This window comes from Balaenoptera musculus, chromosome 10, assembly GCF_009873245.2.
Source record: "Balaenoptera musculus isolate JJ_BM4_2016_0621 chromosome 10, mBalMus1.pri.v3, whole genome shotgun sequence".
Lineage (NCBI taxonomy): Eukaryota > Metazoa > Chordata > Mammalia > Artiodactyla > Balaenopteridae > Balaenoptera > Balaenoptera musculus.
The window spans coordinates 79,020,401-79,033,526 of record NC_045794.1 but is presented as its reverse complement, the minus strand read 5'-3'; positions in this window follow the sequence as shown (position 1 = coordinate 79,033,526).

The following is a 13,126-nucleotide window of genomic DNA, read 5'->3' as shown; positions in this document are numbered from 1 at the left end:
AACAGTTCTATGATGAAAGTACTTCCTCTCACTGAGGCACACTCTAACTCTAGGCAATGTCTCCCAATTTGCTTCTAAATCTGCCCTCTCCAGAAACAATGACTAGGGAGTGTGGATGAATCACAAGTCCTTCTCACTGGTAGAAAACTGTTCCAACTATGATCCGGGAATAAACAATAGATCACAAGCCCATAAGCATATATAAGGTAAAAGTAATGAAACCACCAACATGAACTTATTTTATATTACTATTCATACTTAAGGTATTGAACTCAGTAGTGGGACTATTGCAGGGTTTTACAATATGGAGATAGTTTACATTCCAGAAAATTCTCAAACTTCTTCAATTCTCTTGACATATGTTTTAAATATTTCAGAAGAATAATGCTTTTTTAGTACAAAAACATGAGTTCTATCCCTTAGCAAAATACCTTATGTGTGTATGTGTGTGACTTCTCTAGGTTATTATAATGCCTTGTCAGTTCTTTTTATTAAAACATATATAAGCTCCATTTCAAAGTCCTATGGACTTACAGAGAACAGAATTTGTGATCCAAGTATCTTTTTCTTTCTATCTAATAACTGAGAGCATTTGCAAGAAAAAAAAGCATTCTCTTCTATCTAGGGTATTCTTTAAGGAAACCAAATCTCCAATGTATTGGATCTGCAGCAACTAACTGTGATGATAACTAAAAAAGAGCTAATATTTTGACGAAGAAAAGCATCAGGAGCAGGCAGACATAAGAAAGCCACAATCTATATATTTCCTAGGCCTGGAATTCCCATGTGCACTCCTTTTAGCAAACACCTATTCAGTCTTTTAAGAGCCTTTGCAAATGTCAACTCCCTGGCAAGTCTTCCCCACTGCATCCCCATCCTCATCCCCACCTTACAGTCTCTTTGCTGCACTCTCATAGCATTTTGTAAACAACTCTATTGTGAAACTACATTGAATTTACTGTCTCTAATTTACTTCCTTGAATTTATATGTCTCCAAATCTGTGAGCTTCTTGAGGGGAGGCGGTTACTGTATCTTTTCTTTGTGTTCCCAGTGTACCACATAGTGCCTGGAACATGGAAGGTATTCAATAAATGCTGATGGAATGAAGGAATGATGAATGAGTCAGTGAATGAGTGAAATAAAATGGAAAAGCAAAAATAGAACTAAGGGTTAGGAATAAAAAGAGCAATGAGTTTTAATAACTAAGAGGTTCCCTTATTTAGTCACACCCCTTCACTTTACAGAGGAGGAAACTGAAATGTGTATTAGTTAAATGACTTGTCTAAACTAGTTACTGTCAGAAGCAAGGCTATAGAGCAACAAGGGTTTGAATCTCAACTAAGCCCCTGACCTTTTTTCATTATTATAACACTGACCACACTATATTGTCAGTCTTCCCATCACGTCTAATTCCTTGAACACAGTAATGATGTTTTATCTATCTCTAAACTATACTTTGATTATAACGATGAAGGTAATGAATATAGCCCAAGGTACCATAGAAATAACCTCAAAATTAGACACATGGACTTACAATCCCCTTTAACACAACTTGGCTATACTAATTTCCAGAATGCCAAAGATATCTGAGTGGGCTTTAGTGAAATAGTAAACAACCCTGAGCTTTAGAACCAAACACAATTGAGTTTAAATACCAGCTCTGACATTTACTGGGTGATATTAGGCATATTATTTAAAATTTTTGAACTCAGTTGCCTCATCTGCTACCCGGATCAGGAAAAGGGGGATATGGGTGGAGTCAAAGATGATTCTAAGTTATCTAAAATAAATGGTTGACTAGATGATGATTCTATTACCAAAAAATAGGGAGTAAAAGAAAAAGAGGAGATTGGGGACTGGGAGGAAGGGAAGGACAAAAGATATTTAAGACATTAAATCTTTTGCAAGTAGGCACAATTGGGCATTAAAAAGAGAGGGAGGGCTTCCCTGGTGGCGCAGTGGTTGAGAATCTGCCTGCTAATGCAGGGGACACGGGTTCGAGCCCTGGTCTGGGAGGATCCCACATGCCGCAGAGCAACTAGGCCCGTGAACCACAACTACTGAGCCTGCGCGTCTGGAGCCTGTGCTCCGCAACAAGAGAGGCCACGATGGTGAGAGGCCCGCGCACCGCGATGAAGAGCGGCCCCCGCTTGCCACAACTAGAGAAAGCCCTCGCACGGAAACGAAGACCCAACACAGCCAAAAATAAAATAAATAAATAAATAAATTTAAAAAGAGAGGGAAAGAGATCTAAGATACTGAAATTTCTTGGTTGGAGATTTTTCCTTAGGAAACAAAGCCACTTCTGATCCTAAACTGCACAAAGACATAAAAGAGACTGGGGTAGGGGGTGGGGGACATGGAGAAAACAGTTTGTTCAGTGAGGCCCTACAAGGCAGAAATAGGATCAGAGAGTAAATGTTACAAGTAAATTTTGATTTGCCCCCGGGAAGAATTTTCCAATAACATGAGGACCTGGTTATGGAGTCACTACATCTTGGAAGAAACAGCTCTGCTTTGGAATCCTGGAAGCTTAAGTATCCCATTGTTTTACTTTGGACCAGTCATTTTACCCCCCACTGCAGCTGTCTCATCTGCAAAATTCAGACCAAAGATTTTATCCTTTTTGTTTGGATGCTGGTGCTTATTAGGACACTTCCTGTATCCCTGAATGTAACGGAAGAAATTGATTCGTGACCATCAATGCATTTCACAATCAAATGCAGATGAATAAATGAGGATATAGCTCAGATCAAGAAGAGGAGGAAACACCTCGTGTATGAACCAGTTGATCCTCACACCCACCCTTATAATGCGTAACTTAGAGAACACATGCATTTCTGTTTCTTCTCTGAGACCTTTCTTTCTTGTTTTTCTGTTCACTCTCCAAGGTCATGAGTTTACCTATGGGTGAATAAATTATGGTGGAAGAGCTTCTATAAATTATAATAGAATGGCTTTTAAATCGATTTGGACACCTTGAAACGTATGTCAAATTAGCTTGGCAAGGCAGCTATCTAACAGAAGATAAGCTGTAGGTAAAATTCTCTAAACTATGTTTTCTCATTATAATCTATACAAATTCTGTTTGGGGGTTCCAAAACACTATTCTGTCTGATTTAGGCAGTCAGATTTAAATCCATTTTTTTCACAAGTAGACAAGTTGAGAGGGGAAAAAATGGTTTTAATAACTATTACTCAAATCACTTCTATGGTATCTATAAGGTACACGGTAAAGAGCAATGCCTGGTCCTAAGAAGACTTGTCTTCTAATCCTAGTCTGATAATTGCTGTGTGGCTTCAGACAAGTCCCTTATTACCTTAATTTCCTCAGCTATATAATGCTAAGTATGAAGTAAGAGAATGTGTACGAAAATCCTCTGAGAGGTCTAAACTGTTCTGCAGTGAATGACTTTATCACTAATGCATAATTCTTCTTTTCCTCGTTCTATTTATGTTGAAATGATGTCCTTAATATATCTTTGGGATAACTCATTATTCTCTCTTCCCTCCAGCAGATTTGTTAACCAAATTGTGGGAGGCATTTTGGGAGAAAGGTAAAAGATTTAGTGAAAAAACTTGCTAAAGAAATAAAGCCAAATGCCTCTGAAAAAGGAAAGGGTACGTTAAATGAAAAACATCAAAGACCTACATTTTATGTGTTCATAAGACAGATACTGTGTCTGTATTATTTTTCAAATTTGTCAGTTAAAAAACAAAAGTAGTGGTGTAATAAGAAGTTCAGTATTACTTTAATCAAAGCTGACAACCATGAAAACCATTTACTGTTGTATTTGAACCACTAATTTCAGATGAAATCTAAAACACTCAAGTTCCAATTGTTAACACTGACATGCCAACAAAAACCTTAAGGAAATCTTTTGTAGCTAGATTACACTGTTGTTATGCACTTACTTGAGAAAACAAAATATGTATGTAACTAAATCCTACTGTATCTCTACAATGGCTTCAATAAAACACACCCAGTCAAAAGTTGAATAAATTACACTATATAGCTTAATTTAAAATCTATGTTGTCATCCACTGAATTCTGACAACTATACTATACCAAGGTTGCATTTCCATTCCTACAGGAGTCAGTTAACTTGAAAAGGAGAGAAAAAATGGACTAGATAAAATTGTGGATGGACAGCCTGGGCAAAAAACTCCTTGAAATGCCATCTTCACAAATGAAGTACAGTAATACTCCAAACTCCAGATAAATAGGAAAAAAACAAAAAGCTCTACCTAATCTAAATATAGAAACAGGGCATGTTGTGATCCAGTTAGGAAAAGGCTTTCCTCTCTATTGCTAAACCTAACACTTCCCAGAGCAGATCTTGTTCTGATGTGTGAATTTGAGCAAGTTGATTAAATTCTGAGCGTGTTTCCTCAACTGTAAAATGACGAAAATAACACTGACCTCCACAGGATAGCTGTGAGAATTATGGTAAACAGTGAATACAACTGTGTGGTGATAGATGTAAACTATATTTTTGGTGGTGAGCACACTGTAGAGTATATAGAAGCAGAAATATAATGTTGTACACATCAAACTTATATAATATTATAAGCAAAGTTACCTCAGTAAAAAAAATACATCTAAAATTTTAAATGAGGGAAAATCAATGAATACAAGCTAACTACTAAGTGAAAGCAGCAATAGTATTAGCAGGAGCAGCACAAGCGGCAGCCACTGTTCTCACGCTGTCCTGATGCCTGCATAGGTCTTTAGCATAAAAACTAAGAGCGTTTTAAGAAGGAAAGGGTGATCAACTTTAGCCAGTGGTGGAGGAATATCAATGGCTTTTGAATTTGACAAGAAAGGAACTGCTGGTGACCCTGTTTTAAGTGAACATTTTCAAAGCAGAAAGGTGGGAAGCCTGATTATAGGTGGCTAACAGAAAACACATGAGAAGAAAATGGAGGTAGCATGTATAAACCAGGGATTTTCAACATTTTGTATCCACCAATCACTATCGTAGAGACATGATGATTTTCTAAAAATCGGGGAAGGACTGTTTCTAGGTTTTTTATTATAGTTCTCATTTACAGAACGTTTTAGGATTGAGAAAAATACTACTGAGACTGTCTTGTTCCATGGTTCTAATTCACAAACATGAAAAATGTTCCATTAGTGCTTGACAATATATAAAGCTATTATTATTTCTACAGAGCACTTTGATGATGAATTAAAAATTGGTAAGTACAGTGGGCAGGGGGAGGCCTTCATATCTCTAAGTAGATATGGAGATTGAAGGAGAATGAATTTTTAGTGATTGTGATGAAATGTAGTTTCATGCCAACTAGATTATTTCTGTGCCATTGAGATCTACTGATACAACTTCTCATTGATGACATAAAGGAGAAGAGAAATAAAGTGGTTGAGACAAGAAGCAATAGGTCAAGCAATTACTTCCAAGTTGTAGAAAACTGCGTGTTTTAAAGCAGATGTTAAGGGGCCAGCGAAAGGGAAGAGAATGAAGATACAGAACAAGGGGAAAAGCTAGCAACAAAGTGCCTCACATATTAGGATAAGATTCAGTAATATTTGCACCTAGCATTTGTTGGGAACCATTATCATTTAAAAACTTTGTTAGATCTCTGGGGGTTTTTTTGTTTTTGTTTTTGTTTTTGCTGCACTGCGTGGCATGTGGGATCTTAGTTCCCCCAACCACGGATCAAACCCGTGGAGTCTTAACCACTGGACCACCAGGGAAGTCCCAGATCTCTGTCTTATACATAATAACAGCTAACAGTTATACTACAATTTAAATCTGATTTTTATTGGTGTCAATATAAATTATAAATTAGGTAGAAACATCATTTATCCACCTTTTAGACTTAAAATTTACCTTGAATTAATGTAGCTTCATAGTTTACAAAAGCTTTCACATAATCCTCACAAAAACAAAGTGAATCTGCAGTCAGTTTTGTAATTCTCATTTTCAGATAGAGTAATTGAAGGCATGAGGTTAAATGACTTGCAAACGAGGTTTTTTAAAATTTTCTTAAGTACAGAGTTGATTATGAAGAGTTATTCTTCTCAGAGAATTCTTAGGTTTTTGGTAGATATTTAAAGTGTTGGACTTACTGACTAGCACTTAGTCTTCCATAAAATGTTTTGCATGCATTCAGATTCCCTCTTTCTGTTTCCCCAAAGACCTGTGTCCTGATGTTGCTCCACTCTTGATCAGGCCTCCCAGAGGCAGCATAATATCCATGCACAATTCTCATTTTCCCTCCTTATTCCCTAAACTTAACAACTTATTTCCCATTATTTTCAGAGCACTGTTAACTTACCTAATTCATTAATTTGCACTAAGATATCAGAACTAATAACAGTTTAACAAATTACCTCCTCCCAGATTTGCATTTTAACCTGGGCCTCTTAAACTTTTTAATAATATGGGCATTTCTGACCCTCAGAACGGAGTCAAAGAAGCTTGGTCTTTCCTGGCATCCCATCACACCACCACAGCAAAAGCATACTTTATAGGCCTTTTTGTAGGAATAACCCTAATATTCATTACATGATCATATTAAACAAAATAATAAGGGGGAAAATATTCACAATAAGACTAGTTAAAATTATAATTCTTTTGTACAGTTTAATTTTGTGATTGGCTAATGATAATGGTAAAACCAGATTTAATCTTAATTCAATAAAATGTTATGGGCATAAGCAAGTAAATTAAATGTTTAAGCCATCCTTTAATACTATCATTGATTTTTAAGAAGAGAAGAGATAATTTCATAAGTGTTTAATGGTGAATTTATACAAATTTCCTATGATCATTCCTGAGGCATTTTAGAGTTTTCATACAAACAGACAAAAGAAAGAAGACTTCATACTTGTTAAAAGAAACCTCCTTCATGTCACATTTTTTTTTTTTCTGACTGACTCATCCTTCATTATTTTTCTAAAGATCAGGAGCCATATATTTAGTTTTGAAAATTAAGAAATCTATGTCAAGTGTCTTTTCTGCTTAGTTCTGTAAGTACTAGTTCGGGATCATAGATAAAATGAAATAGATGGGGCTATCTCCTTTGCATACAATCGCCTTGCCCCTTAAGAATCTCCTGTGGAAATGTGGTTTTCTAGGACTTCATTAATCTCTGGTTAGCTGAGGCAAGGGAGGCTTACAGACCACTGAACCAATGATTATTATCGAGAGGGCCTTTGACCTGAAAGGAAGCAATCTTAAGATGGCAGAGAAAAGCAGGGTGATCATCCTAGTTCTTGCACATGAAGAATTGTTAGTTCTTTTTATCGCATGCATACATCCTGCATCTACAGTACATGGTTTCCTTTATATGATGCAGTACCTACTGCATTGACTGCTGTTCTCTATTCAGCTTTCTTTTTAACAACCCAGGAGCAACACTGCAAGATTTTAATTTCCAAATGGCTTGGGAAGATGTAAATAATTATACAAACAACTATGGTTAACCACCTATGCTTTTCTTATTCGACTTTTTTTTTTTTTAAGAAGTGGGGTTAAAGAAATGTACAGGATATAAAATAAAATTTAGGTACCTCAATTATCTTCCCTCATGAACGATTACTAGTATCTTTTTGGCATGGTTTATTAAAACTTTAAAAGTTAAAAAAAAACAAAAAACAAAAAAAAAACTTTAAAAGTTAAAATTTCCACCCCTAATGTTTTTCCTTTCCCTTCTCTCTCTCTGCTTTTCCAGATCCTTTTCCCCCTGCTGTAAGAAAGGGAGACTAAAACTTTGTTCTGCATGTTTCTCAGAGTACTGTAATTAATCTGAAACTTAACAGTATTTATCCTTCAACTATTACTTTAGTACAGAAGTAAAACTCAATTCAAAGGATTATAAATATGAACAAAACTCAGTTCTTGACCTCAAGGAACTTTACAGGGTGGTAATAATCCTAAGAGAAATAATAAGGATAAATACATTTACTTTTCTCTTTACATGTAAGGAAGGGTTTGCACATGCAAAACTTCATTTGATATTTAATACATCCTTGTAAGAAAGACAGGACAGATACTATTTTCCCAACATTACAGAGGAGATAGAGATAAAACACACAACATATGTAAAGAAGTAAAAATAACTAAATTCATACACTGTGATTATAAATAAATGTTATATAGTTATCTATGTATATATATGTGTTGACTTTTAAACAACACGAGTTTGAATTACACAGGTCCACTTACACATGGATTTTTTTCAATAAATAAGTACTACTGTGCTACAGGGTCCATGGTTGGTTGAATCTGTGGATGTGGAGGAACTGTAGGATATGGAGCACTGACTGTAAAGTTACACTTGGATTTTTGACTGCGGGGAGGGGTCGCCGCTCCTAACCCTCACCTTTTTCAAGGGTCAACTGTACACACACACACACACACACACACACACACACACACACACCATAGCTTATCCTTGGAAAGGTGTCTTGGCTTAAGAAAATATTTATCCCACTAATCTGCTACAATGCTTAAAATTTCATTTTAGAAACTCCATACTCTGGTATCTACAAGAAGTCCATTAGAACACAGACCTAAATAGAGAGAAATGCAAAAAACATTACTAGATGCTAAGAATTTACAAGTGGGTCAACTTACCACATGATAATTGGGCTCCTTAGAAAAATGGAAGGTTGCGATAACAGTCCTAGAACAAAATGGGGAGAGTTTTGATGGGAGGAAAGAGAGAAAGGCCTTGATAGATGGAGGTGAAGCCCTGGGCAGAAGCAGCCTGAGGATCCCTGAAAAACTGAGTACGGTGGAGGTGGTGAGGATGTTCAAAGGACAGAGACATTCACTAGCTTCTCAATGTTTCTTCCATCAACGCCAAAACCCTGGGCTCAGTTTCAGTTTCCAGTAGGCCTACATTGGCAATTCACCTCCAAGGTGCAAGTTTCCCTCACAGACCTCTAAATAAACACTTAATGGTCCTTCAAAATTAAATCAGCTTTGGTACCACCTACTTCTCAACTTGCACTTACCTCCCCTATCTGCCACCATCCTCGTTCTTTCCTTTTTTTTAAAAAAAAGCCTAGTTCTAACGCCATTTTTTTCTGTTCTCTTTCCTCTCTATTCACTTACTGAGGACAAATCTTGCCATCGGCAGTTCTGTTTTCAATACTACTCTCAACTTCTTTCTTACGTCTGCCACAGATTTAAGGTTCTTTGGGTCGTTCATTTAAAAAAAATTCAACTGCACTGTGTTGCTGCATGTTAATCAAACTTTAGGTCTGAGCTCTTCAGTATTCTTTTTACCTACTTCCTCCATTCAATCCTTCATCTCCTTGTAACACTGAAATGAAGGCTGTGGATTTTTCAGTGCCTAGCATGGTGCCAGGCACATAGGTACTCAAATAATATTTGTCATAAGTTATAACTTTATATAACTTTAAAGTTAGATAGGAACATTCAGTATGTAAAACTCTGAAAATCCTTGAAAGTGGCTTCCTCAAAGCTAACAAGCTCATAAATTCTTCATTTGTCTACAATTAGGATTCCTCTGTTATTTCTCAGATTCATGAAAGACTGGACTAGAAAATTCTAAAAATCAAAGCATAAAAAGCAGCTCTAAAGTTTAAAATATTTGCAGTGTGTTTTGTCTTCCTTTAATTCATTCACACCTGCTTCTCAGGATATAGAAACAAAACCAGTTTGTTTTTGCATCCACTTCAGAAGAAGCTGGATACGGCCTCAGAATTGAGTATTCGAGTCATTAAATCTTAATCTTGTTTAGGAAACTGTCTTCTTACCTTGGGAAAGGGGCAAATTGCCATTTCTTCCCATCTGGAGACTGTGGAAACAAGGGAAACCCCTACACATCTTTTCCACATTCCCATATTATTCTAGGGAACTTCTAATTTTGTTAATTCATTAAACATTTTAAGAGCATTTTCGGCCAGCACTGTGCTCAGTAAGGTATACAAATGGAGCAAGTGCATAGTCCTTGCCCCTGAAGTTACAATGCAAAGAGAGAGAACCAGGCGGGGAACTCAGAACAAAAGCTGTGACTGCATAATAATGTACTAGTGGGGGTAGGGGATGGGGAATCTGGAAGCCCAGTTGTTACTAGGAAAGTGGTTTCCAGAAGGTGAGAGCTTTTAGGCCAGCTCCGAAAGAGGCTGATTGTAATGATTTGCAGGAGTGAAAGTTGGAGGGCCTTCTACTTAGGAGATAAACATCTGCACTGATTTAAAGGTGGGAAGTGCCTGAAGTGAGGGAGAAGGTAAGGGGACTGGCTTCCTAGCAGTCAAAAGGCTGATTTGGGGAAAGACTGATTCTGAGGATGTAATAGGCAAGTTTGGGGAAGTCAGTTGGTGAAGGTGGTAAGAGACTGAGATTTTTTCGTCGCTGTTAAATAAAAAATTTAGATTTGACGTGGTGGTAAAAAACAAATAGGGAAATTACATGAGAAGAATGATTTTATGACAGCTATGTAAAAATGAGATTACAATAGAGAGGTCCCGGAGCTCAGGAAACAAGCTAGATAGGTCATAATTTAGGCCTAGTTTGTTAAGACCTGGAATAAAATGGTAGCTGAGGAAATTTTCAAAGTTGAATAAATGGTAGTAATAATAAAGAAAAGGCTATGTTACAAACTATCCAGTTACTACTCTTTAATTATCAACCCAATTAACAATGATCTCCAGATAACTTATCTCCAGTTCCCCCTTCCTACCCAGCACCTCTCCCTAGCTTACACCTTTGTATCAAAGACATTCTACTCAGGACATCCTCTTCAGTACCCTCCACCTCTGCCTGTTCAGCTTGCCTTTGCTTCATCTTCTTCTCATTTCACCTCCTCCTCTTCATTTAGTCAAATCATTTTAGTCCTTAAAAGACCCAGCCACCTTTCCCTTGAAGCCATTTATGATCTCAGAAAATTCTCTCTGAAATTCTGTCTGCTAGTCACTTTGACCACTTGGCAACTTATTTTCTGATTAGAATTTTTGACTATTGATGGTCTTCATTCTAATTAATTCTAAGTTTTTTTTTTTAATTATGATCATTGTAGAAAATAAAAGTCACTTGTAGTCTCACCACCATTATTAAAATGCTGATGTATTCCTTGCAAATGTTGTTGAATGTGAATAATTTATACATATTTTAAAATACAGTATATACATCTTTGCATCTTGCTTTTAGTTTTTACTTTCAGTTATTTTAGAGGCTCCTAGAATCCAAGCATTTCTACTCAGAATCTTGTAAAGACCCATGTTACTGCTGCTTCTCTGTAACTCAGCTGCTACTCCCTATATCCTCTGATTATTCGTGATTTCTGCTTCCTTGTGGTTCTTGCTGCCTGGTGTACACCACTTGCCTACCCAATGCACCTTTAAACCATTATTCAATCCACTTCAACCCCTCTTTCTCCTTGAACAGTGTTTGGGTAGAGCTTTAACAAGCTTTCTACAGATCTATTGCCCTTGGGTCTATTGTCCATGCCAGTCCACAAACTGCTGCAAAGAGGCAGAAGGGGTCATGTAGTGCCATAAGATAATTTTTGAAGAAGGAAACTTTTAGAGGAATGGGAATGGCAGATACAGTTGTCTTGACCTATGTTCCTTCATTTCTTACTTTTTGAAAATAAGATTTTTGATGACTACATAATATTCTGTCCTGTGACTATTCCAGATGTACCTAACCATTCCAATAGTAATGAACAGTTAGCATGTTTCTGATTTTCACTATTCTAAATAACAGTGAGATGAATAGCCTTCTAAGCTGCCTGAGTCTCAGGTGAAAACTCTTTGGATTTCTAAAATTTGAATTACTACATCAGAGGTGGCACTCTTGATAGAGTTTGCCAAACAAACTTCCAGAAGGGTTTTATGACATTAAAATACGAGCAAGGATTTTGACTTTTGTTATATTTTGCTTTCTAGGAACCACAGGGAAATCCATACTGTATGCTAGAAATACTTAATTGGAAGAAGTATTTGCTCTCATGTAATGAACTTAGTGCATTTTAGAAATGAAGGTGGTAGGGAAGATTACAAGACAGCAGTTTGTGTTTTGAGTGGGAGGAATGCACTGGGGACAGACTTGAATTGGAAAGAATTATTATGCACTTAAGTACATAGAAAAAAAGAATGAAAGGCATATTAAACTATACAAATTCATTCTTTAACCTTTATGTGCATAACTACATTTTATGCAGTTGAACCTTCATGTACATATTTGGTATTTTTTCAAGTATTAATTGATAAGGCTATTGCCATTTTGTGATCTGCATAAGAATTCCTGAGGCCAATATGCCAGAAGCTAATTAGCCATTTCCTTTCGGTTAGATTTTTTTTTTCCCCCTTCAAATTTTTGTTGTTTGGATAATATGCTATGAATAGCTTTGTGCACTCATTTTTTTTAAGGTCATATCATTGAAAGATATTCCCCAAAGTGGAACTGATTAAAAGATATGAACAATTTTATAGCTTGCCTTATATACTGCAAGATATTGTACTCCATTGACATGTTATTAACTTCGCACGTTTGTCTCGCTGATTCTTCAAGTTCCCCCCTTAGGAAGACAGTGTCTTTTCATTTTCCATACTCCCCATGGGGTAGCGGAGCAGAACTGGCTCAGAGCCGAGCGCAAAGTAAAAGCTCAATAAATAGTAACGGATTAATCTTCCCGTACCTATGGGCTTGCCTTTCCTCTTCTCCAGATTTTTATCCCTCAGTCTCTTCCCTTCGTTTCTTTTCGGAATCTACTTCATTACCTTAAATTGGCAATTTCAGGTAAAGTAACGCTGGACAGAGGTGACTTTCGTGTCCCTTACCTCTGATTTCTCAGGGAGTTTCCCATTCTGGAACCTTCCTTGCCCGACTGCCGTCTGAAGAAGCCAAATTCAAAGCAGTCGCCGCCACTTGAGCTCACACGTGAGTGCATCCTCGAGAAGGAAACGTTTTCTTGAAAACTTTTTACGCCAATTTGGGCAGATTCTGACGACAACGAGGTTGGCGCGCGTTTCTGTCAACCAATTCGGCGCTGAGTGGCAGAAATTCTATGAAGGAGTAAGGACGCCCCGGGGATATTGTGCATCTCGCTGACTGGGAGGAAACACTGGATGCCCCGTCCCAGGCCCCGACAGCTACGACAGGTGCGAAGCCCGCCCCGGAG